Genomic DNA, 23,854 nt, shown 5'->3' on the forward strand with positions numbered 1-23,854 from the left:
CACCTCTCATCGCTCAACGCATAGAACAAAACCAGAATCACTACAAACGTACGTGTGATTAGTCCCTCCAGAGCAGTAACAGGATAACGTGCATACTTTTAATAAGAACTCATATTAAGTGCAGTGGTAAATAATGTGGTCAGTGGCCTTCAGCTTTGTGGAAGTGGACCCATAAACTGGGCCGAGCCTGAGCAGCTGTATGTCACGTAAACAGAGAGAGGGTAAAACTGGTCTTTCACTCCACCCCACGTTAACCTCTTTTGCAGTTCCCCTGAGGAATTCTGCTGTGGTTCAGAACTGAGACGCCCATCTCCATGAAGGAAGCCCCCAGGATTTTGCATAGGGTCACAAATTCAAAATATCTGTGTGATATTATAGTATTGTTTTAAAGTTGATTATGTTGTCAAGCGTTAGACTATTGGCGTGGTTCTGCTTTTCCTTTGCTTCCTAGTGATACCAGTCATATGAAAAGACATAACTAAGGAATAAAACCCCATCATATCTGTGCACATAGAGATGTGTACAAGAATATGCACAGTAGCTTTGCCATAGTAAGCCATTTGAAAAAAAGACCCAAATGTCTACCTCTGCACAATAAAAACTGCATTTTGGTGTACTCATGAATTGAATATTATGTAGTAATTAGAAGAAACACATCTAAATGTATCATCAATAAATCTCAGAAACTTAAGTTCCAATAAAAATGTAAGGCATAAGCCAGACATGGCGGCATACTCGGGCGGCCGAGGCAGGAGGATCGCTATGAGTTTGAGGCCAGACTGGGCTACAGAGTGAGCTCAAGGCCAATCTGAACTGCACAGTGAGACCATCTCAAGAAGGCCAAACAAACAAACAAACAAAACAAAAACAAAAACTAAGGCATAGATAGATAAGAGGATATAATTATTTAGACATTTAGACAAAGTTAAAAATTTAAAAAGCTATTACCTAATAGACACACACATCTGCAATAAAAGCACAAAATATTTGTGACAAACACTATGGTCAGGACGGGGTCACCTCTGGAGAAAAGGGGAAACAGTAGGAAATGGGAGACAGCCAGACTAACGATATCTGCTGGGTTTTGATGGTGAAAAACAGGCACCAACACTGCATAACACTGAGGATGGTCAAGTTGCGAGGTAGGAAATGGTTAGACGAGTCCTTGTGCTCGCCTTGACGTGTGAGCTGTAGACCTCACAATGAAACGGTAAGCGCACAGCTAAACCCAGCGCTGCAGCTGACGGCAGGTGACACAGAGGAGCCAGGTTTAAGGCGAGCGCGTAGCTGTGCTTGGTGGCGGCTCCAGGACTGTGGGTAACCGGTGTTGGGTAACTCAAGTCCATCATGGTGAAAAGTCAGATTTCCACCAAACGGTCATCACAGTCCAATGAACTCAGCGTTTGTGTGACCCACCATGAAATGTCACTCGAAATGAATACCCGTATCCAGGCAGGTTGAAGACTCAAGATCCTAGAGTTAAATGAAACGCCAGCAGCTCTGGGCCAAGTACCGGGAAGCGTGGCGTGACATCCGATGGCTTCAGTGTTGTTACTCTAATTCCTGCTACAGCAGAGTCGCCTGTGTGACAGTGGGGAGACGTGTGGCCTTAGGAAGGACTCTGCCCTCGTTGGTGGATTATGTGTCCCTCTCATAGGCCCTTTCTGCCTTCTGTCCCCTCTGCTGGGCAAGGACACATTGTCCCTCACCCCAGAAGATGCAGCCACAAGACTCCACCTTGCAGGTGGCGACCGGGCCCTCCCTGCTGTCACTCGGACCGTGGACTCCCTTCCTGAGCACTGTGAGAAGCAAGTTGCTCCCGTTCACACCTGGGGCAGCCGGTGGTGCTTCACCACAGAGCACAGAGGGCCGCGGCAGGACGCTAGAGAGGGCGGGGGATTCTGCAGCATCTACCAGAGATCCTCTGTCTTTCGCTTTAGATGAGTGACGGCTTGGCCACCTCTCACGTGGCTTTTTAGGGCCCTTCTAGGAGCCACCAAACGGCACTGAAATGTGGCAGAGAAAGTGGCTGAAAACATCGGGGCATACTTATCTTACCGTCAGCAGCTCCTGGCTGCCAGGATCGCCTTGTTAATATCCACGAATCTGAGGGCTGCTTGACACCTTTCTGCTCTGGCATCTCAAAATTCTTTTGATTTCATTCACCAGAGTCCATTATCTGTGTTTTTGAAAAGCTCCCTGGGACAGTATTTAAAATACTGGCTTTCTGCATTGGCCAGACCTAGACTCATGCCAGGTACTTTGGAAAAATACAAAAGCCTGCTGCCGCCCTGACCAGTGAGAGCCGGGCATGCGGAGTCAGGTCCAACACTGCCCTAGAGCGTCCTTGGGCGTGGCTAAGAGCAGCTCACGCTGGGGCTGGTTCATCACCTGAGACGGAGAAGCAGGCCCAGAAAGGAATAAGAAAATCACAAAGAAACATTTGTTCTATTTTTAGTTGTCTAATTTTAATAGTGTGGAATATTTCATATGTGATATAAAGGTCATATGTGTATATACAATAGAAGATATGCAAAGCATACAAAATAGTAATAATAATAATAATAATAATAATCTAAACACTTGTGTAGTCATCATTCGCCCATGTACAGGGCGGGGAAGTCTGCTCCCCTGTCCTCTCCCTTTGCTCTGCCCCTCTTGAAGTGACCCTTACCCTGAACTGATTGTCCATCACTGTCTTAATTTTTCTCATAGATTTACAACTTATGTAGGGTCTTATATATGAGCCTGGGTGTGGAGTCCTGCACTTGTAATCCCAGCATTCAGGAGGCTGAGGCAGGAGGATAGATACGAGTTCAAGGCCAGGCTGAACTATACAGCAAGACTCTGTCTCAAACAATCAAAAATCCAAGGCAAAAACAAAAAGCAAAATCCCTCAAAAAACATAAAAGAGTTTCTGTTGCTTTCCTACATCTTGGACTTTCTAATTTTGCTATCTCGAGAGTGAAAAATGGCATTTTGTTATAATTTAAATTTTTATTTTAATGTGCATTTTTCTTTTTAATCACATTTTTCTTTTTACTTTTTATGTTCAGATTTACCAATGAGTCTAAACATTGTCATCATTTGGGTTTTTTTTTTTAAGCAAAAAGTTGGTCCCTGTCTTTATTTTGCAATAGGGTTGTTCTTTTTTTCTTGATTTGCAACAGTGATTCATATATGACAAAGAAATGTTTTAAAAACAAAAGCAAATTATAGGCATTTAGGCAATTAATACTGAGTCTGTGACGTAACTGAAGCCAGGTGAGATTATTTTTATTTATTGATTTATTTTTGGTACCAGGGATCGAGCTCATGACCTCGCGCTCTCCAGGCAGGCAGTTACACTGCTGAGCTAAATACTCAGCAAGATTATTTTTAAACTTTGCAATCAATGGTTCACTATGACAAAACGACACAGCATAGTAAATATAATGCAACCTTAAACAATACAGTCAGGGAGAGTACGCGGCATGGTTCAGAGAGGAATGAATGTCAGGGGTCAGCACTCAAAAGGCTTCTCTCAGTTTGTCATCGTCACCTGGGACACCGGTTCTCACCCTGGAAGCACAGTGGAGAAGCCAGGCCAGGTCTGGACACTTCTGCTGTCTGACTCTCCTGCCAGGGACCGTGGTTTAACTGATCTGGGAAGTGGGCAGGGGCTGAGAGTTAAAAAGCTCTCAGGTGATCCTCTGCTGCAGCCAGGGTTCAAACCACTGAGTTAGCAGACGGCCAAACAAATACCCACACTGCCCACTCCTGTCCACCAAGCCAGCCGAGTGCCCGCCTGTGGGTAAGTTCATGGCATGCATGCACTGCGTCACTATTTTACCTATGTGTGCCTTTGAGATACCCAACAACTGCAAAAGAGAAAGACTTCGCTTAGGTTTCTCAAGCAAAGCCCTGCCTCGACGCCTGTGTTCTCACAAAAAGGAGTCACGGGTGTTGGCAGCGCCCTGTACCTCGGGCAAACCCAGCCTAGCCGTCCCAGCCGCTTCTCGGAGGAGAGTCTATGTCAAGAGGAATCTCTGAGAATTCAGATCTCAAAGCGTTAGATGGACTTCAGGAAGCGTCAGATGAGAGATTCTCTGTAGAGTTGCCAGGGAAAATACACAAGGTTTAGTTAAACGTGTGCACCAGCCAATCAAACACATTTTTAAAAGCATAGGTAGGTCCCAAATATTGCCCTTGTATTAAATGTTTTTCTTTGCCTTGATGCTAACTGGATAGTTTGTATTTTTCTTCACTAACCCTGGCCACCATAGCGCTCTTATTTTTGAGGTTACAGAATCCAATGTGTTATGTGTGTCTTCCTCGAGAGATGAGGTTTGGTGGCTTAGGGATGTCCCAACTAGGAAAGAGAGGAGAAGAGGATGCCGTAATGAAATACCCTGGTGTTACAGAATGAAATCCTTCAGGGGGACTCATTATCCTCAACTACAGTGATTAAATAATTAAATCCTTGAAGGATGTCAATAACCCCGTATCAGAAATGGAGGCAAAGAAGACACAGACCAGCATTAGGTGTTCAAATGATCAAATTTGCATGGCCAGGAATGGGTGTCCACTGTGCTGATTGAAACTGTGAATCACTAAGCTGTAAGGATGATACCAAGCCTGGCGTACAGGACAAAGGTCACTTTGAAGGTGGCCTAAAAGGCCAAACCTTCTACCAGGCTCTCAAGCAAAAGTATTAAGGATACAAACTCACCGAAAAGCTCAGGCCCCATTTTCCATGGGTCTGAAAGAAGGGATTTTAAAATAGCTGTAACATCTTGCATAAGTGATTCCTAGATCTGAAAGTAACCTTGGAGATGACCCAAGCTAACTCCCCCACTCTGCAGGTGACTCACCTAGATGTGCGAGGAGGCAGGGGACTCATGTCCAAGGCAGAGATATTTACAAATAAAGATTATACCAAAGTGCCAGTCACATTTTGGGCTTCAATAACGATTTTGCGGAAAGCGCTCCAAGAACCTTGGGCATGAGGACACTAGGGCAGCCCCACACGGTCTTGGGGTTTCTGCCCCAGAAAGATTTCCAGGCTCTCTGTAGATTCTGATTTAGTAATTTTAAATCTGTATTCTTTTTTAGAAGTCATGGAATAAGAACGTGATACAACCAGTTTGGAAAGCAGACTAAGTTCCCCGCGATGAGAAGCCCAGATGCCGTTCTTTTCTGCACAGTAATGGGTTCACAGAGCTCACGACCTATGCCACCTACATATCCACCCCCTCCAAAACCTTCCTACCTCTCCTGTGAGAGTTATTATTATTTGTGAAAATCATACTGCACACAAGATCTACCTCTTGGAGAAGTTTCAAGTGTACGATACAGTACTTCATTTTTTTAAAGACAGGGTTTACTATGCAGTTCAGGCTGGACTTGAACTCACTATGTAGCCCAGGCTGGCCACAAACTCATAGTGTTCCTCCTGCCTCAGCCTCCTGAGTGTTGGGACTATCAATAGACCTGTGCCAATATGCCTAGTAGAAAAAAAAATTTAAATAAATACATAGCACGGAACAAAGGCCTCATAAGTTACAATCCAGAGGAAATTTTCACTTGTAGTGTTACCAGCCCATTTCTAAAAGCAAACTGAAACTCTTCTTTAGCATAACCAGAATATATTAGCTGCTTTTCCTTATTAACAGTCATTGACTAATTACAGGGAGAGCTAAAGGCCCTGAAATCTGCCAGCTGCTCCCGCCAGCTCTGGAGGCTTCTGTGTGCAGAGCGCACGGCTGGCAGCTGCTCTGGGCAGCTGTGGCCTGACTGCTGTGTGTACTTGGGGGTGCGGGGTTGCCGGGGTTCAGTGCCTGCCCATCCTTCGCCCTCCTCTTTACGCATCCTCCTTCCCAGAGGTCTCCTACACGATGAGTGCTCGGCGAGGCCACACCGTACGTTGGGCCTTGGGTCAGAACCGTGTTGGGAGGGACCACCGGCACCTGCCTGCTGTGTGGCTTTTGGTAAGCTACCTAAGTTTCCCGGCCTCAGTTTCCTTATCTGAAAGTGGCAGTGGGAATCCAGGCGGGGGAATCACCCAGTTCAAGTCCTGGGTCTGCGGGCCGTCCTCCAGGATATCAGCCAGATTCCCGACCTCTCGAGGCAGGGGGACAGGAGGTGCTTTCTGCTGCCTGCAGGGCCAGGGTCATCCCCAGATGGAGTAATAAGCTCTGTTCCCCTCGGATTCCTGAGCTACAACACGGACACCAGAAGAACACCACACTTTAGAGCTGTCAGGAATAGAAAATACCTCCAAGACTCGACACACAGTGCTCAAGAATGCAGAATTTATTATGACAACTGTCATAATGAGTCCCTCATCTCAGTCAGGCTGTTTATAAAAGAGGCTGGTGATTTTCCTTTGTTGTGTATTTAATTACTGCTTCGAATCACTAATATAATCACAGTACCTTGTATAAAAAAATTAAAGTGAAATCTCACTTCCAGGCGGTGGCCGGAACACAGCCAGAGCGCAGCTTCCCGTGTGTCTGCCCGGAGGTGTTCCAGGCATTCACAGCAGAGGTGAACACATGTTCCTCCCCATGAACCGCCTTTCCACTTCGTATATCACGGTGATCTTTCCACGTCAGCGCAAAGGAGCTTCCTTCTTCTTCTGTGTTTTATTATTATTATTTTTCATGTTGTGTTTTGCTTTGCTTTTTGAGACAAGGTCTTGCTATGCAGTTCAGGCTGGCTTTGAACTCACGCTGTAGCCCAGTCTGGTCTCGTACTTGCAAAGATCCTGCTGCCTCAGCCTCTTGAGTGGTGTGATTACAGGCATCCGCCACCCCATCCGACCTTCTGTGTTTTAAAGTGCTGTATAGCATGCCATTATTAGGTTGTCCCATAATTCTTTTAGCTAGTCCTATAGTGCTGCCATGAGGCTAGAAGGCTATAAAGTATTTACAACTCACTAGGCATTTATTTTTACTTTAAAAATGAGGTCTATGTTGCCCTGACTGGCCTCAAACCCTTGAGCTTGTGTGACCCTCCTGCTTCAGCCTTCCACATAACTGGCACTGTAGCATGTATCCCTGGGCCCAGCTCTGTTGTTACCGTTTTAACCGGTCTAATGGTTATTCCTTCTTACCTGCTTTATTTCTCAAGGCCTTAGCTCTTCGTCTTTGCTCCTTATGTGGTATAAATCTATAGAGTCTCTGTTTACTTTTTAGGCCATATCAGGTAAGCTGGGTACACTTAGAGATGATGCAGTTCTGTTGCTGTGGCCCGGGGAAAGTTGTTACCTGGTGCCCAAAGCAATCTACCTCCTGCTGGGGATTTCCTCAGGTGGAGAGGGTCACACACACAGAGGAGCACAGGAAGATGGGGGATGCCAACAGTTAGAGAATGAGATAGAGAGCCTTTGGTACATAAAGTAGGTTTCCTGTGTCTTCTTATTATAAACAATATATATCTACTATGGAAATTTGGAAAATTATTTTTCCATCCATAAATTATCTGTATTAAATGTATATTCTAAATGCATATATATGTAGTATATTTATATGGCTGAGACGCTGTCTTAACAGTTTTTGATTTTATCTTTTTTGAATAACACTATCATAAGCATCTTCCTACATCATTAGAAAGTTTTGTAAGCATAGTTTTTCATAACTACATAATATTTTCTAATACACATGTATTAGGTGACTAATCCCTTAGTATTCCTTGAGCAGCTTCTTCTTCTTCTTCTTCTTCTTCTCCTCCTCCTCCTCTTCTCCTTCTCCTTCATCTTTTTCTTTGCTATTATAAATGGGGTTTTATGTTTACATCTGTGAGTTTACATACATCATGACAAGGAATACATCAGGGCCTGGACTTTTCTTTGTTGGTAAATTTTTAACTACATTTTCAATTTCAGTGGCTGATACTGGGCTGTTTAGAATTTTTCTATCTTCTTGACTTAGTTTTGTGTAAACATCATATTGTCTTATTTGTGTGAGAATCTGAAAAGGTAAACAAAATCCCAAAGTATAACAGCTATCGTGAATAGGGAAGAAACTCTTTAAAAGAAAAGAAAAACTGTGATGGGAGAAGGGTGAAAGGAAGGAGGGAAAAGAGAAAGAACATGGACAAAACACGAAGACGCAAGACCGCTGCCGGCTGGTTTCTCTTGGGTATTTGTCGAGGGGCAGCTTTTACCTGGTAACCTCCTGGACAGTGCTCCACACTATCTATTGTACTCCGAACAGCTACTGTGACTATAACAATACATGATGCGTTGATTATAGTTTCTCTCCTACTAGTCTGCTTTGAAATTCTGTTTTATTACTTTTTTTCTGTTGAAAAAAAAAAGCCTGAAAATTAATCATGACGATGAACAGTTCCTATTTAATCAGTGCTGAGGAGTGCAGGGTAACTTTCACACCAGTGGGCAGCAGACACGGACGGATGAGTCTCTCGGCCACGAAGCTCACACTGTGGCCAGTGCAGAAGGGGATGAGCTGAGGAGCACCGCACCTGCAGGACAGCGGTCCACGGGCATCAGGGGCAGCACCGCAGCCGGCGCTGGGCCTCAGGTGTGTCCGGGACCACGTTCCAAGCCCAGCCACCGCAGCAGGTGTGATCACACTAACTGTGCCCACTCGACCTCAGTACTGAGAGGCAGGGAGGCCCACCGGTTAGCTCTGCGTCTTCAGCCAGAAGGGTGGCGGTTCCAGAGGCTGGGGAGGATGAGGAGGACAGGGTGGGTGGACAGGAGCAGGAGGGCAGTGGGGCGGGGGTGCACAGAGACAGGAGGCACCGGGACCCTGGGCTCGGGGTCACAGGGAAGGGAATGGGGTGGGGGGAGCAGGACCCATCTCGGAGGAGCTGGAAGGCAAGCCTAAGCGGTGCCCCCGATGCTAAGCAGTACCCTTGATGCTCAGTGATACCCCCATCCTAAGCAGTATCCCAGATCCTAAGCAGTACCCTGGATCCTAAGCGGTACCCCCGATGCTAAGTGGTACTCACTCCTGCAGCTGCGTCCGTGCCTCTGCTGTCCTATGCAGACCCACTGCCAAAACCACCCCACTGTGGGCATTCATTTCAGTTCTAATAAAGAAACCGAGTTCCTTCCAGCACTAACTTACTGCGATCCGGGAGCTGGTAAATTGCATCATTTATTTTCTAGGCTGGAGCACTTCACAGAGACTCCGAAGGTGTGTGTGTGTGGGAGCTTAGGCCTTCGGGGTGGGGCTTCAGTTTGGACGACAGATATTTTAGTAGGAAGGAGAATCTACTGGCTGACCAGTTGGTTTTCTTCTGAAATAATAATTTGAGGAGCTAATTTTAAAAAAGGTATCAGGTATCACACCAGTAAGTAACCACTTCGCTGTTTTGAGTCCCTTTCTTCTTTACATGGAGTGTGCTGGATGTCTCTACAATTTTGTTTAGATGACTGCAGAACTTGGAAAAGCTATTGCTGTGCAACAGGCTCTTATATAATACATATATTATATAAGATATATAAGATATTATATAATATATTATATATTATATAATATATATATTATATATAATATGTAACATAGCATGTAATTTTATATATATATATATATGTATATATATATATGTAAATTGAATTTGTAAAAAACTTTAGCTGTGCTGTCAGCTGGGGAAAAAGTATCCCAGTTTACCATGCTGAGTTGCTATTCCAACCACTCTGGCCTAGAAATATTAAATATAATTTTCCCATGTGTACAGGGGTAATACGCTGTATTAAATATGTAAGGTCTTACCTATGTGGGTTTGATTACAGAAAATAATATTTTTGAAACAATGTAAAGGATAAACTATAAAGATCACTTTTGTTGTCAGTTCTCCTGCTTCGTGTCTCTCATCTCTAACTCAGCATTTCTCACAGAAGAGAAACTGGTTTGCGGTGGGATTTGTGAGAGATGGTTCTGTACATTTAGCATCCTTGTTCTTGACATTAAATTCTAGCGGGACGCCCCCCACTATGATACATTTCCACGTCTGTAGAATTTAGAGCTAGATAGCAAAGCATATAGCTATTTTTTGTTTATCAAATTTAGATGCTATCTAAGAATGCACACCACAGAAAATGCACATTTAACTCTCCCCCCTTCTATTTTTGCTCAGTTACATTACTGTTTTAAGTTGTTCACCTGTATAACCAACCAGTACAGGCTAACTTTCTTCCTAGTCCCCTTTTGGAACTTCTGTTAGACAGCTGTTGAGTTTTTTCTTTTCTGTTTGGTTTTGTTTCGGCCGTACTTGGGATTGAACACAGAGCTTTCACACTGAGCTCCGTCCCCAGTCCTTTATATTTTTTAACTGTGAGACAGGGTCTTGACGAGTTGCTAAACTGTCCAGGATGAGTTTGGATTTATGAACGGTGTGCTTTAGCCTCCCACAGTTCTGGGATTACAGGCATGTGCCATCATGCCCTGGATACTTAATTCTTAAAATCGTTCTTCTGGGGGCCATTGATTATCTGCCCTAATACTTCTAAGCCTGGTGAACATGTTAATTATCTTTGGGATTTATTTTCATTGTGCTTAGGAATTAGTTCTGCTCTTTCTAATGCGACGTTTTCTTCTTTGACACTCTTCCTCAGGCAACTGTTTCAGAGGTAAGTGGCCTGAATCCTTGAATGACTTGAAAATGTCTTCATCTCACTGTTACATGCAAATGATAATTTTACTGGCAACAGAATTCTAAGGAAAAAATCAGTTTCCTTAATCAATTTGAAGGCATTGTTCCCTTAGCATCCAGTTTGCTCACCAGTGGCCTTACATCAATCTTAAGTAAATAATTTTAATTTTCCTTTGTGAAGGTTTCAAGAATCTGTCTGTATCCTTGACTTGGAAATTCTATAATGCTTGTATCTATTGAGGTTCATTTTACTTAATTAGGTTTATTTTACTTTGTTTTATGGTACCGAGAATCAAACCCACAGCCTCACTCCTCCCAGGCAGGTGCTGTGCGGCTGGCTGAGCTCTATTTCTGGCCCCTTGATGTTCTTTTGATGGACACATTTACTCTCAGCTCTGTGAAACCTTCTTCTACCATTCCTTTGTCAACCTTTTCCCCTTCATTTTCATTTTCTTTTTCTAGAGTTCCAATTGACTTACTAGAGCTGTAAATTATTTACTGAGTGTGTCTTTATTTTTCATCTTCTAGAATATTTTCCCTCTCTTCGGCTGCTATGCATTCTGGGATATTTTACCTTTGAGTTTTTGTAAGGCTTATTCTTATTCTTACTAGAGATAGAACCTTGATGTGGTGCTCAGGGTGGTCATTACAGTGTAGTTTAGTAAACACATAATTTTTTGAGATCTTTTTGCTTTTCTGTTTGTTCCTTAATAGCATTTTATTTTTATTGTATGGAAACCATATCTTTTTAATCACTCTGAGTACTCAGATTTTTTAAAAAGTGATTTTGCTTTTCCCTGAATTATCTTTCAACTAGCAACTGTTTATTTTGACTTTTCATTGTTTGCTGGTTTTGTGTTTTGAGACAGAGTCTTTCTATGCAGTTCATGAAGGCTAGCCTTGAACCACTGGGTAGCCCAGGCTGGCCTTGAACTGGCAGGGATCCTTCTGTCTCAGCTTCCTGAGAGCTGGGATTACAGGTGTGTGCCACCATGCCTGGCTTCATGCTCTTCGATGTCAGCTTTCCCCTGGTTATGTATTTTCTTTGTAAGCCAAGGACTTCATTCATTCTCTTGGCTAACTGGTGTCAGTTTCCCCACTGTTATTATGTTTATGTTTCTAGGAAAGGCTATGCCTTGAACAAAACAGTGTGCATCAGAGTAGGCTGTTTTGGTGCTGAGCTACACTTTAGGGTAAGGAGGCAAGAGCTTCTTTTTTCTTGTCATTATTCTCTAAACAACATAATTATTTTCATATCATGTATATTACATCAGAGGTTACAAATTTAGAGATAATTTAGAGTACATAGAGGATGTGTATAGTGTATATGCAAATACTGCATAATTGTATACAGGAGGCTTGGGCATCTGAGGATTTGGGTGTCCCTAGGAGGGGTACTAGAAGCAATGCCCATGGTTAGCGGGGGATGGCTGTTCCCCACATGCTAGCATTCATGTCAGAACCCGAGCGTACTGCAGCGGACCATGCGGACTCACCACGCATCTCTCCACTTTGAGATGTCCCTGTGCACACGTGTTCGTGTCCCTGCTGCCTGCACACTCACAGCTTGCTTCTCTGGCTTCTTTCTAAAAGGTCACTTGCATCCCCACAGTAGTCCTTCTTGCATTAATTCTTGAGTCTGATCATCACTAACTCACTTCAAATGTTACCTTATATCATTCTCATCTGGATGCAAGACTTGATAGCCATTTTAATGGAGTTCTCACATGGAAAAAGCAATGCTTATGCCTCCTCTGTTACCTTTACCATTAGATTTGTTAATATTATCTGTTTTGCCAATTGGACAATTATTATTATTATTATTATTATTATTATGGAAGGAAAGGTTTATTTAGCTTACAGTGTTGTAGGTCTCAGTCCATATTCAGCTGGCTCCAAGGCAGGGTGGTATGGCTGAGGGGCAACTGTTCATAGAGGCTGCAGCAGATACCCAAAGCAGCAAGAGCAAAAGGGTAAAAGGCAGGAGCTCGCCTCCTTCCCTCCCTTATATTGTATGCCAGCTGCCTGCCCTTGGGCAGCTGCAGCACTCACACTGCCAATCCCAGAACTAGACAATGAACCAATCACAAATGCTAGATTCAGCCTCTTTGAAAGGCCCGCCCACCATGACCACATGAGGCTTTGGGGGGACATCCAGACACAGACCATAACATTCCACTGCTGGTCCCCCAAAGACTCAAGCATATTCACTTATGCAAAAGACATTTAGTCCATCTGAAAGACTTGCCAAAATCCTAACAGTTTCATCATTGCTGAAAAGTCCAAGTCAAATTAGGCAGTTATGTGGTAAAATGTATCAAATACATTTTAAAGATTAAAATATATAGATAGATAAAGATTTAAAAGCACTTCTATAAAATGGCAAATGGAGATTGTGTTTAGTGGTGGGGTGACATTTTCTTTTTGTTTACCTGCACTTTCTAGGGTCTGCACAGTAGGTATCTTTATTTCATGAACAGGCAGAATGAAAGTAATCATTAACGCAGTAACAGGAGTGAGAGTTATTGCCCCACTATCCTCTCAGAGGAACAGCCTGCCAACACTGAGGTCCTCGGCATTGCGGGGGAGAGCAGGGATCCTCTCCACAGACTGCCAGGAACCCCGAGACCTGGAATACTGCTGACTGAGAGTGGGATGGAGGTGAGCTTTCTGATTACGTTTCTATTCAGCGCTTCACATGTGGCTTGTAAGAAAAGTCCTTTTCCTCCCCTGCAAAACACATGAGGTCTTTCAGGTTCGCTCCCTGTTGAAGCCCAAACTGCCACCTGCTACTGAAGGCTTTGCAGCCCAATACTGCACACAAGGGGCCGGGTAGTTGGCAAAAGGGCTGAGGGGAACCTGGACAGTCTCTGCCCATCTAGCAAGCAGGCACCAAGCCCACAGCGCACAGCCGCTGCTCTGGTCTAGCTGGGTGCTGGCTGAGAGCACCGCTTAAAATTTTCGTCACACACCCCTTTCACTGAGTGACGTGGGAGAATTCTACTCTATCTGCAAACTAATGAAACGGGGTCTTCATCTCACACTGCACAGCAAAAATCAACTTACAAAGGATTCCAGACTTATATCTAAGACCCAAAACTATAAAACTACAAGAAAAAAATTAAGGAAACATTCCATTCCATTATTCTGAGCCATGATTTTTGGGATACGGCCTTGTAAGTATTGGCACCAAAAACAGCAGTGGAGAAATACGATGATATCAAACGAAAATGTTTCTTATAGCAAAGGAGGAGGTAACTTAGAGAATGGACACCATACATTGAATAAGGGTTAATATTTAAAATGCAGGACTGGGGATACCACTTAATGGCATAAGCCCCTGCCTGGTAAGCATGAGGTTATAAGTTTGATCCCTAGAACAATGAAAAAAAATGTGTAAGGAATTTGGGGGGAGGGAAGAAAAAAAGATGTGTTATATACAAGTACTAGCTCTCTATAATGAATAGAATTAAATAAAAATCTAAAGGAAATTAAATAACTCAATAGCAATGAAAAAAAGATTAAAAATGGCCAAAGGATTTCAGCAAATACTTTTGAAAAAGACATACAAATAAGGGACAGGTAAGTGAAAAAGTTGTCAGTAGCACCAATCACTAGGACAATGCACATTTAGACCACACTGAGACGTTGCAAAAGGTTTCTATTAACAAAGAAAAAAGAAAGATAACAAGTGTTGGTGAGGATATGGGGAAAGGGAAATCTTGCATGTTGTCGATAGTGGTATAAATGACTACAGCCATTATGAAAAAACAGTAGAGGTTTCTCAGGATGCTGTAACTACACGATCTGGTATTCCCACTTCTGAGCCATATCCACAGGCAATGAAATCAACATGTCAATATCAATTAATCAATATCCTATGTTCACTGCAGTGCTTTTCACAATAGCCAAGAAACAGAAATAACCTAATGTCCATCCATTGATGAATGCATGAAGAAAACACGGAGCTATGTGAAAACTTATGCTAAGTGAAATAACTCAGGCACAGGAAGAGAAACACACGTGCTTTCACTTTTATATTGAACTTTTAACAAGTTGAGCTCATGGAAGCAGAATGACAGTTCCCAGAGGCTGCAGTGCTGGGGGAGGAGTGAGGCTTGTTGAGCAAGCGATACAAAGTTTCAGTTAGCAGGGAGGGGTGAGATTTGAGACCTCTTCACAGCCGGTAGCTACAGCCAATAATAATTGTGTCCTCCACATTTTAACAATAAATGTCCTCCACATTTCAAAATAATTAAGAGAATAAATTTCAGATGTCTTACCATAAAAAAGATGCATAAGTGAGGTGTTGGCTATGTTCATTACCTTGATTAAATCGTTCCACAATGTGTACATGGATCAAAAAATCACGTTATACCCCGTTCACATACATGATTATGATTTGTCAGTTAAAAGCACTACTACTATAAAAGTCAAAACATTCTTTAAGTCAAGGTTTAATTTGCATGTAGATTGGCAGAGGCATATGGCTTAATGAGTACTGATGTGCATTTCAAGCTACCATACGTAGAACTTCTCATTACCCAGAAATATCGCTTGAGACTCTCCATCGAATCTCTGCCATACTACGCAACCGTGGTTCTGATTTCTATCACCACAGGTTAGTTTCGCCTAGTCTTGAACTTCATATACAACATTTGATTTTTAAAAAGAACCGAAAACTACACTTTTGCAAAACTTGCTCAGCATTCAATGCTGGAAACCTACGCTGATTGCCTTATGCATGCCGGGCAAGTGCTCTACCCCGAGCTACATCCCTGGCCCAGATACTGGTTTGTGATTAAACAAAGTGCAGCAGAACCAACCAAACCCTCAGGCTACACTCAGCCCAGCAGCAACACCATCACTCCATTTCTGGCCTACTAGAATATACTTTGTACAAATTTGTTAAGATTCCTCTCATGATCATTAGTTTGGTGCCACCTGGAGGTTTCTATTTCCAGATCTGGGGAAAAGGAAAGCCAAGCACACGCATGTGAAGGACGCACAGAGAATGCAGCTGCTGTCATTCTGATCAGACGCAGGATGCCCGTCTTCACATCACCTTACCAGGCTTGCGCTGCAGGGCCCCCTCTGCTCCCCATGCTGGTCTCCTTCCTCTGCTCCAGCCCCGGTGCCTCTCGGCTGTCTGCTGACCTGAAGGTGACCACTCTTTCATCACCTCCTGCTCTAGGCTCAGGGTCACTCTCCCATGTGACCACCTTATTTTAAAAATTGTAAGAATCCACCACTTTTCTTCTCTCTGCAGTACAGAGAGCATCCGGACCCATCTCACCATAGCACTGCTCAAGTTTAACATATAACACGACGTCTACGGTGCACTTGGGTGCTGTATCTCTGCCCTGCTGTCCCCTCCTCCTCAAGAACATGGGCTGTGTGAGGACAGGCATGCAGGTGGGAGGCATCCACTTCACGGCTGCCGAACGGGTGAATGAATCAAGGAAGAAAGACGGGAGAGAGGAAGGCGTGAACACCCCTGCTACCTCTGGAGAGAACAGTGGTCAGCGAGACAGTGACTAGTTACAGTATTTTATCATTTCTTATTATTTTGCAGAAGTAAATATTTAAAAAGCATACTAATATCTTGTGATCTGGGTGAATGTTTGGGGGCAGGGATGTCCAATACATGTACCATTGCTGCTCCTTAATTGACATGTTTTTAAATTTAGTTTTAGGGTTTTTTTCCTTTTTTTTCTCCTTGAAATAAAATGGATTTGAAAGCAGGCAAACAAATAAACAGAAAAAATGGGGCTGAGGATTTAGCTCAGTGGCATAAGTGCCTGCCTGGCAAGCACAAGGACGTAAGTTTGATCCCTGGTACCAAAAAAAGCATGTAGACAAATAGAAAAAATAAATGCTAATTGTAAAGCCCAGCACAGCCCTGACAACTGTTACCATCTTAACAAATTGGGTGTGTAGGAGGACAAGTGTTTATGGAAACACACAGCCTTTGAGTTTAGTAGTGATTAGGTTTTTCTTGAAGGTTATAATGACAAATCCATCTTTCCTTAGGAAGCTTTGTACCTTCATTCACTTTAACAAGTAGGTGAGAAATGAATTAGGAAATAAAACAGCATTGCCCTATACCCTGAGCTCTGTGAAAATAATGATCAGCAGTGAACTACAAAATGAATCGAATCCCAGGATTAGATTTGAGGCAGTGAATACAGGCAGTGCTAGGGGCTGGAGCTGTAGGTCAGCGCTGGGTTTTTGACATCAGGTAAGGGTAGCGACACAAAACTCCACTGGGGCGGGGTTTCCCAGGCGAAGATATTATTTGGAATGAAGTCTGGGGTTGGTCAACACTGGATTAGATCAAGAGTGTGCAGGCTGCTAGTTCACTGTGGTATTGCCAAGAACAGGCAGTAAGCCACACAGAGCAGGGAGGACACAAACACACATGCACGCATGCACACCCGTGCGTGCACACACACACACCTTTTTGTCTTCTGGATAGGAGAAATAAAGAATATGACAAACAAAGATCATGAGTTACACTTTTTTCCTAAGTGTAAACCTCAGAACAATTTTTCAAGTGTCAACAGCTACAGAATTACAACATGAAAGCAATGAGATTAACTCCCAAGAGGAGAGTGAGGTAAACAAAGTCCTTTCATCCCCCTCTCCCAGGTCTGGTAACTCAATCCTCTCTGACTACCTGAGAAGGTGCAAGGATCATTTTTTCTCTCAGCTTGGACAGAGGAGCTCACATTTCCACTGCCATCAAGGTGATCGTCCCTATCCCTTGTTGACACCTTTCTTCCGCACCCCGACAAGTCACAGAGCACAGGAGACAGTTTCGGAGGTGATTAAACACTGGCATGGATACCCGAGAGATGCTATCGTCCCAGGACCTTTCGGTGCAGCTGGTCACCTGGGCGGGCAGAGTTACACCTCGGTCAGCCACCAAAGGGTAACAGGGACTGGAAACTCAGCGGAGCATGGTGGGGAACAGAGGAGGGGAGTAGGTGCAGCCAGCCCCTGAACCCCAAATGTGGCCTGCACCCCTTCTCAGACCTTCGGACTTGGTGATCGGACCACTCACACAGTGCTCAGCCAGGCCGTGTATAAGAGCTGCTGCCAGCCTGACGCCGTCCTGAGATGCCACGATCTCAGAGTCAGTTCTCAGTGGACACTGAATCTAGGGATTTTCAATCGTGCCTGGACATTAGCATTTCTTAGGGGGCCTGGGCCTATCTAAGTCCAATTAAGTTGGCATATTTGCTTGGCACTGTTTTTAAAAGTAAACTCTTAGGCAATGCAAGTTCACATCAGTATATTAGAGCCACTGGTTCCACACAGCACCCTACTTTTGTACATAGAGCAAGTAAAACCCAAAGAATTTAACTGACTCGTGTGACTTTTCCCACAATCACATGCCTACTTAGTAGCAGAGCCCACAGTAAAACCATGATATTCACGGATTTACTCCTCCCTGAACACCTAGCAATGACCTTTGAACAGACAACCAACCACCCAGCTGCCATTCAGAAATAAGGTCAGTCCAAGCTGGTGGGTAGCTAAGCATCCGGCGGAGCCTAATTCAAGAGAAACTTTTCATCCAAGGACCCGGGTGTGATTCACGCCTCTGCATCCAGGAGAATCCAGGCTGCTCAGGCCCTGCTCTCCAGTGTCACTAGTTCTAAGAGGTTGACTTACCCAGATCCGGTGTGTGGCGTGGTGAAGGCAGGGGACAGGACCTCGGCTGAGAGCTCCAGCACTGCTGGTGAGTCCAGGACCAGGGGCTGAGCTGGAGAGGAGAGTGCACCCTCCCCTGTGTGAGGAAGAGGAAAACAGGGTTAACCCAGCAGTTGCTGGTCTCTTCTTTGGAAGAACATCTGTCGAAATACTCCTCAGTGCCTTCATTCCTGATTCCAGGTCACCCTTCGAGACCCAGTCATGCTATCCCAGGGGTTTGCATGCAACACGGTGCTTCGTCGGAAAGCAGCTGCTGGGGTCCCCTGGAAGGCAAAGCCTTCAAACACTCAGCCGTTCCCATACTGAGCTAAACACTGGTGTCAAAATGAAGCACAAGAAGCTGTTCCCCCAAATGGGGCATTAGACCTGGAATGAATCGTTGAAGAAGTACTTTTCTTGAGAAGAGAATGCAAAATAGAAAAATGGAAGAGATTTATAATGTTCAAGATTGAAGTTGATCTTGTTATTAATAAAAAATTAATAGGACTAACCTGTGTTTAGTCTTGCACAAATAATACAATGATCACTTCCCATTTACAAAAAGCTTACTCAGGTGGCCGTGTATTTATTCCACTTAGAAGTAGATTAAGCCTTCCCCAGTCAGTTTGTGGATTTTCACACTACTTTGTTTCTGTTTCCCAGCTCCCTCCATCTATAGGTCCTCCATCGTGCGGTCCCACTCAAAAGCAAGGGCGCTAGGAACCCAAAGGTTGGCCACATTTGGAAGTGGTTTGCATTTTTTGGGTGGGAGATAGAGGTCCCAATGGTTGCCAGGTTGGAAAAGGACCTGCTCTGGTCCCTAGAATGGAATGATAAAGTTGAAGACTGACGATTGTTGGTTCAACAATGAAAGATCTTGTGAAAGTGGTCCCTGGAACTATCTTCCATAAGACTATGCAATTGGGTCTCTTCTCCACGAGAATGGACTTAGATTAAAAAAATCGCCTGCGAGGCACGGGAGGATTACATTTTTCCATGCTGCTTTTGTCTTCTTTCCTGGATGATTCTACTAGCTTGAGAGCTTAGGCAAAATCACCATTTCCTCACTTTTCTTGATTTTAAGTGTATTAACTTAATGGTAATATAAACAAAAGAGAGAATGGATGCATCTGCTTAGTTTTATTTCTTAGAAAACAGCCTACCTTGAAATTACTGAAACGCAGGTACCCACGAGGGTAGAAAAATGACAAAACCATTAAGGTACCAGGGACACACAAGGTGCTGAATGAGATGAAAACTCAGCCGATTCTGTGCCTGTAATCACTGTGCTGTGAGCACTGCTGTGTTAGATAGAAAATTCCCCACCTTCCACTCTTCTTCAGTCGTTCCTCAAGTGTCTGGCACACAGAAGGGCTCAAGTACTTGTTAGATTAGGTCAATTCTTTCGGTATCGCTCATAAATTAATGAGGAAGTGTAACTCTGTATAGTTTCAAGGTAGCTGAGAGAGACACACACACACAGAGAAAGGGAGACAGAGAGAGAGAGACAGACAGACAGACAGAAAGACAGACAGAATTGGGCTTCAGTGTTACCTAAGACCCCAAAGCCTTCCAGCAGCACACTTACCCAGGAATCCTTTCCTCCCAGTTTCTTCCTATTGCAGATGAGTTTGACTTTTCTCTCTCCTGCCTCCCGTCCTGGCCTAAAGTTTTCAGATCCAAGCAATTCCAGGGCTAAGTGATTACAAGGACCCACTGGCACAAGCGTTTCTCGGGGGTACTCACTGCATCCTCATCGCTACCAGAGAGCCTTCGAGTTTTATTTTCAAAGAGGTTTGTTCTTTCTACTGTATATTTCAGTGTTCTCTATATTTCCAACCCAGGCTTAAGCTTATATGGGAAAATACACTTTTTAAAACATCTAGGGTACATTGGTGCCACTTTTCTGGTAAGAAAATGTAGAACCGCACTCCCCCCCAAAATGCCTCCAAGCATCTTGGTTAGTGTTTGTCAAATCCTAAACCCCAGAAGCGCAGGACTCCGGGCCTAGGTCCCTCCTGGACCTGACCTGTTCACCGGCGCGGGTAGCTGTGGCTGCCCAAAGGGAAGGGTTTTAGTCTGGAGGCCAGCACCAAGCTGAGTGGCAGGCAGGCTGAGGGGCCAGGGGTTCAAGCTCCGCTGGTCCCTGAATCCCCAGAGGGGGAACCAGGGCTCCGATCCCAGAAGCCAGGACACCGCTGGAGGCAGCGCCGGCTGCAGAGGCCCATGGGGCGGCCGGTCTCGCTCTGGTTCCGAGTGGAACTGAACTACCAGGGCCTGGGGAGCTGGCTCCGGCCACAGCAGGGCAGTGTTGGAGCGACTCGGAAAGTCGGAGGAAAAACGCAAACCAAATAGCAAGCGCGCTTTGGGTGGAACCCTAGTGTCTCGGAGAGGCAAACTCGAGGTGCAGGTCAAGGGTGTTGACCACACAGGCATCCTGTAATCCAGGCTGAGGAGGGAGGGTCGCGAGTTCGAGCCCAGCCTGGGCAAATTAGACAAAGTCCCCCGTAGCTCAATGCAGAGCCTTGGGTCCAGTGCCCAGTGCCCAATGTCCAGTGTCCAGTACCCCAGCCCTCTTTATTTTCTTGGCTATTGCCTTTAAAGGAAGGGAGAGATGCAGCGAAGACAGCAGAGGCAGAGACCACACCCACGATAGGCCGGTGGCCCCGGCCTCGGCAGCCCCCCGCCCCGGCTCGGGGACCCCGCACTCACCGGCGCCGCTGCTCCGGCTGCCCTGGGCGGAGCCGCGCTGCTGCGGGCTCTCCGCGCGGTGTAGACGCCGCGGGCGCCGGGTAACCCAACCCCGCCCCGGCCCGGCCCGCCGGGCTCGGCTGCCGCGCCCCAGTCTCCTCCCCAAGCCCAGAACCTTCCAGGGCGCGGGGCTCGGCGGGGCGGACGGTGGGGCCCGAGGCCCAGGGACCCCGGAGGCGGGGAGCGGGAGGCCGCCTGCACCTGCCACTGCGCGCTCATTCATAATAAAACAGCGGCGGCGAGGGGCCAGCGGGTCAGTCCGCAGGCTCAGCTGCAATTCCCAGACCTGCGCCGCGTCCTAAGAAAATCCGGGGCCGGGCGGAGAGGGGCCCCCGCAGCGCCGGCTTCGCCCCCGCGCCATCTGCGGTCGTCCCGCGCAATAATTAAGCAAGGGGACGACAGTGTGTCGCGGGGCCCAGAACTGGGGGGCGCGGGGAGGAAGAGCAGGAGGGACCCGACAAGTGGGGTTCGGGAGCCCCGCGACGGCAGGGCCAGGACGCGGAGGGCGGGGTGAGCCGATTTCGACCCCGGTTTCTTCTGTGTGGCCGGGACCCCGTGACGAACTGCTCCGCAGCCAGTTGCGGGCTGAGGGCGCCCCCGGCCGGCGTGACCCCAGCCCCCCGAGCGGCCCGGGAGAGCGGGCGCCGCGACCCCACTGTGCGCCACGCGAGGGCGCCGGAGCAGACGCCTCTGCGCGCTCAGCCTGGGCGTCGGTGCGCCGTCTACACCGCGCTGGCTGTGGGGCGAGGTTTGAAGTGTCCGGATGAACCCCAACCGGAGGAGCTGGGCTCCGGGACCTGCGTCTCCGGATCGGTCATCTGCCACCTCCGGTCACCTCGCCTGTACCTGTCCTGCGGCCCAAGCACCGGAGGGTCCCCTCCGGGGTTAAAATGCAGATCCGGATTCAGCCGGATGCGCATTTCTAACAAGCCAGGGGGTGACCCCAAGCCTGGAGCTGATGGATGACCGCTTCGGAATCGCTGCAGTGGACACGGGCAAACCGTCGGGGCTGCAGCCGGGCCCGGTGGGGCGCAAGGGTGGCGGCGGCGTCGCCGGCGGGTGCGCTGCTCGCTTGAGCGAATCCGCCGCGAGACAACCAGGGCTGCCGTCACCCCCACTTATCTTTCAGGTTTGTATATGCAGGCGAGTCCCTTCTCCGACCCGTTCGACCTTCTGCGAGGGAGCAACGCGAGGATTTTCGGGGTTCCCCGCCGTGTTTCCCGTTGTGAAGGGGCGCGATCCTCCCCTCCCCCCCCCAACTTCTTACGCAGAACGCATCGGGTTCCACCCGCTTCTTTGCATTTAACTTTTTTCACTTCGAAATAGCTCAGGGCAGTCGCCCCGGGCGCCCCACTGGGCTCGCCCCGCCCTTTGCGCGAATGGGAAGGAGGGGGCGCTGCTCACAGCTGGGGCGTCTGAGTATCCAGGAAGTGGGGTGCAGTTTGGGGAGCATCTCTAGGGCCCTTCCCCACTCCTGCGAACCTTGTGACCAGTTTCCTCCACATTATGCTTTCAGGGAGGTTGGTAGCAGATGAATTTGGAAGACAGCTGTGGTCTCCTTGGCATACAGCATGACAAGGCATCTCCTGCTCAAGCCAAGATGGAGCTGTTTGCCAGTATCCTTCACAGACTGTGGGTTCCCAGCTGTGCCACAAGATCTGTGTACACGCTTCCACTGGGAGCCACCTCCACATCACCCTTTCCACCCACTGGACCATCAGGAGGGGAACAGGGCCACCAACTCAGTCATGAAGTTCATGTCCTCTTCCGAGTTGAGAGTGTTAGAGTGCTGGGCCTCTGATGGAGCCCTGTGAAATGGTCCCAGCCCTGTTCTCCTGACTCACGGTTTCCCATGGCAGGTTTGCTGGGGATGCAGGAGAGCGCTGAATCCAGAGGACCCGGGGGCATCATGTGAGGCTGGGAAGGATAGGATGCTGTTTCAAGATGTTCTATTTATCTTCAGGTTTCATGCCTTCAATTAGGACAGGCCTGGGAATGGTTTTCTTTGTGTTTCTCTGACTTGAAGTTTGCTGAACCTTTTGGGTTTATGAGATGATAAGTTTGATCAAATTTAGAAAAATTTTAGTTACTAATGCTTCAAATAAACAATTACGGAGTCCATCTCCGTGTGAAGTTGGCTGTTGTACATATCTGGACTTACTGGGTGATACAGCGGAGCTTCTCAGTTTTCCCTTCCTGACAGGGTTTTGCAGTTTATGACATTTGTCAGGTTTTGTATTCTGATGTTCCTTTCTCATTTTGAGCACCTGGCCACGATCCCCAATTACCCCTATCAAGGGTACGGCAAGAGCATAAGACAAGAAACAGATCCAAGTTTAGTCTTTCGAGTGACCGGGAAGTCAGTGCCTCCAGATGGACCAACAGAGTGACACCCCAGGACAGCCACTATTTACTGGGGGTACACAGTGATAGGCGGGGCCAGCAGAAGATTCAAAATTGGCAGAAGCCTCTGAAGCCTTTGACTCAGCGGGCCATATAATCCTGGGCTGTCTCAAGCAAGCAGAGATGATTTTACGCTAAGGAGGATCTTGCTTGGTGTTTTTTGAATTTAGTGCTTGTAGTTTTAGTCTTGGTGGGAGAAATGGCCCATCCCTAAGGAGTTAATGGGAAATCTCAGACAGGTGATACCGATAATTCCAACCCCATTTACCCTTAGAGAAGTGTGTAAAATTAGCCATTGTGAATTTGTGGTCTGTCAACAGTTTTTTAATAAACATTTACTTTGATACTTAGTTTTAAGTTCATAATTCTGAGCTCTTTTTCTTAAAGAGAGTGTATC

The sequence above is a fragment of the Cavia porcellus genome, unplaced genomic scaffold (assembly GCF_034190915.1).
Source record: "Cavia porcellus strain 051 isolate PalLab524CR breed Dunkin Hartley unplaced genomic scaffold, mCavPor4.1 scaffold_2, whole genome shotgun sequence".
Lineage (NCBI taxonomy): Eukaryota > Metazoa > Chordata > Mammalia > Rodentia > Caviidae > Cavia > Cavia porcellus.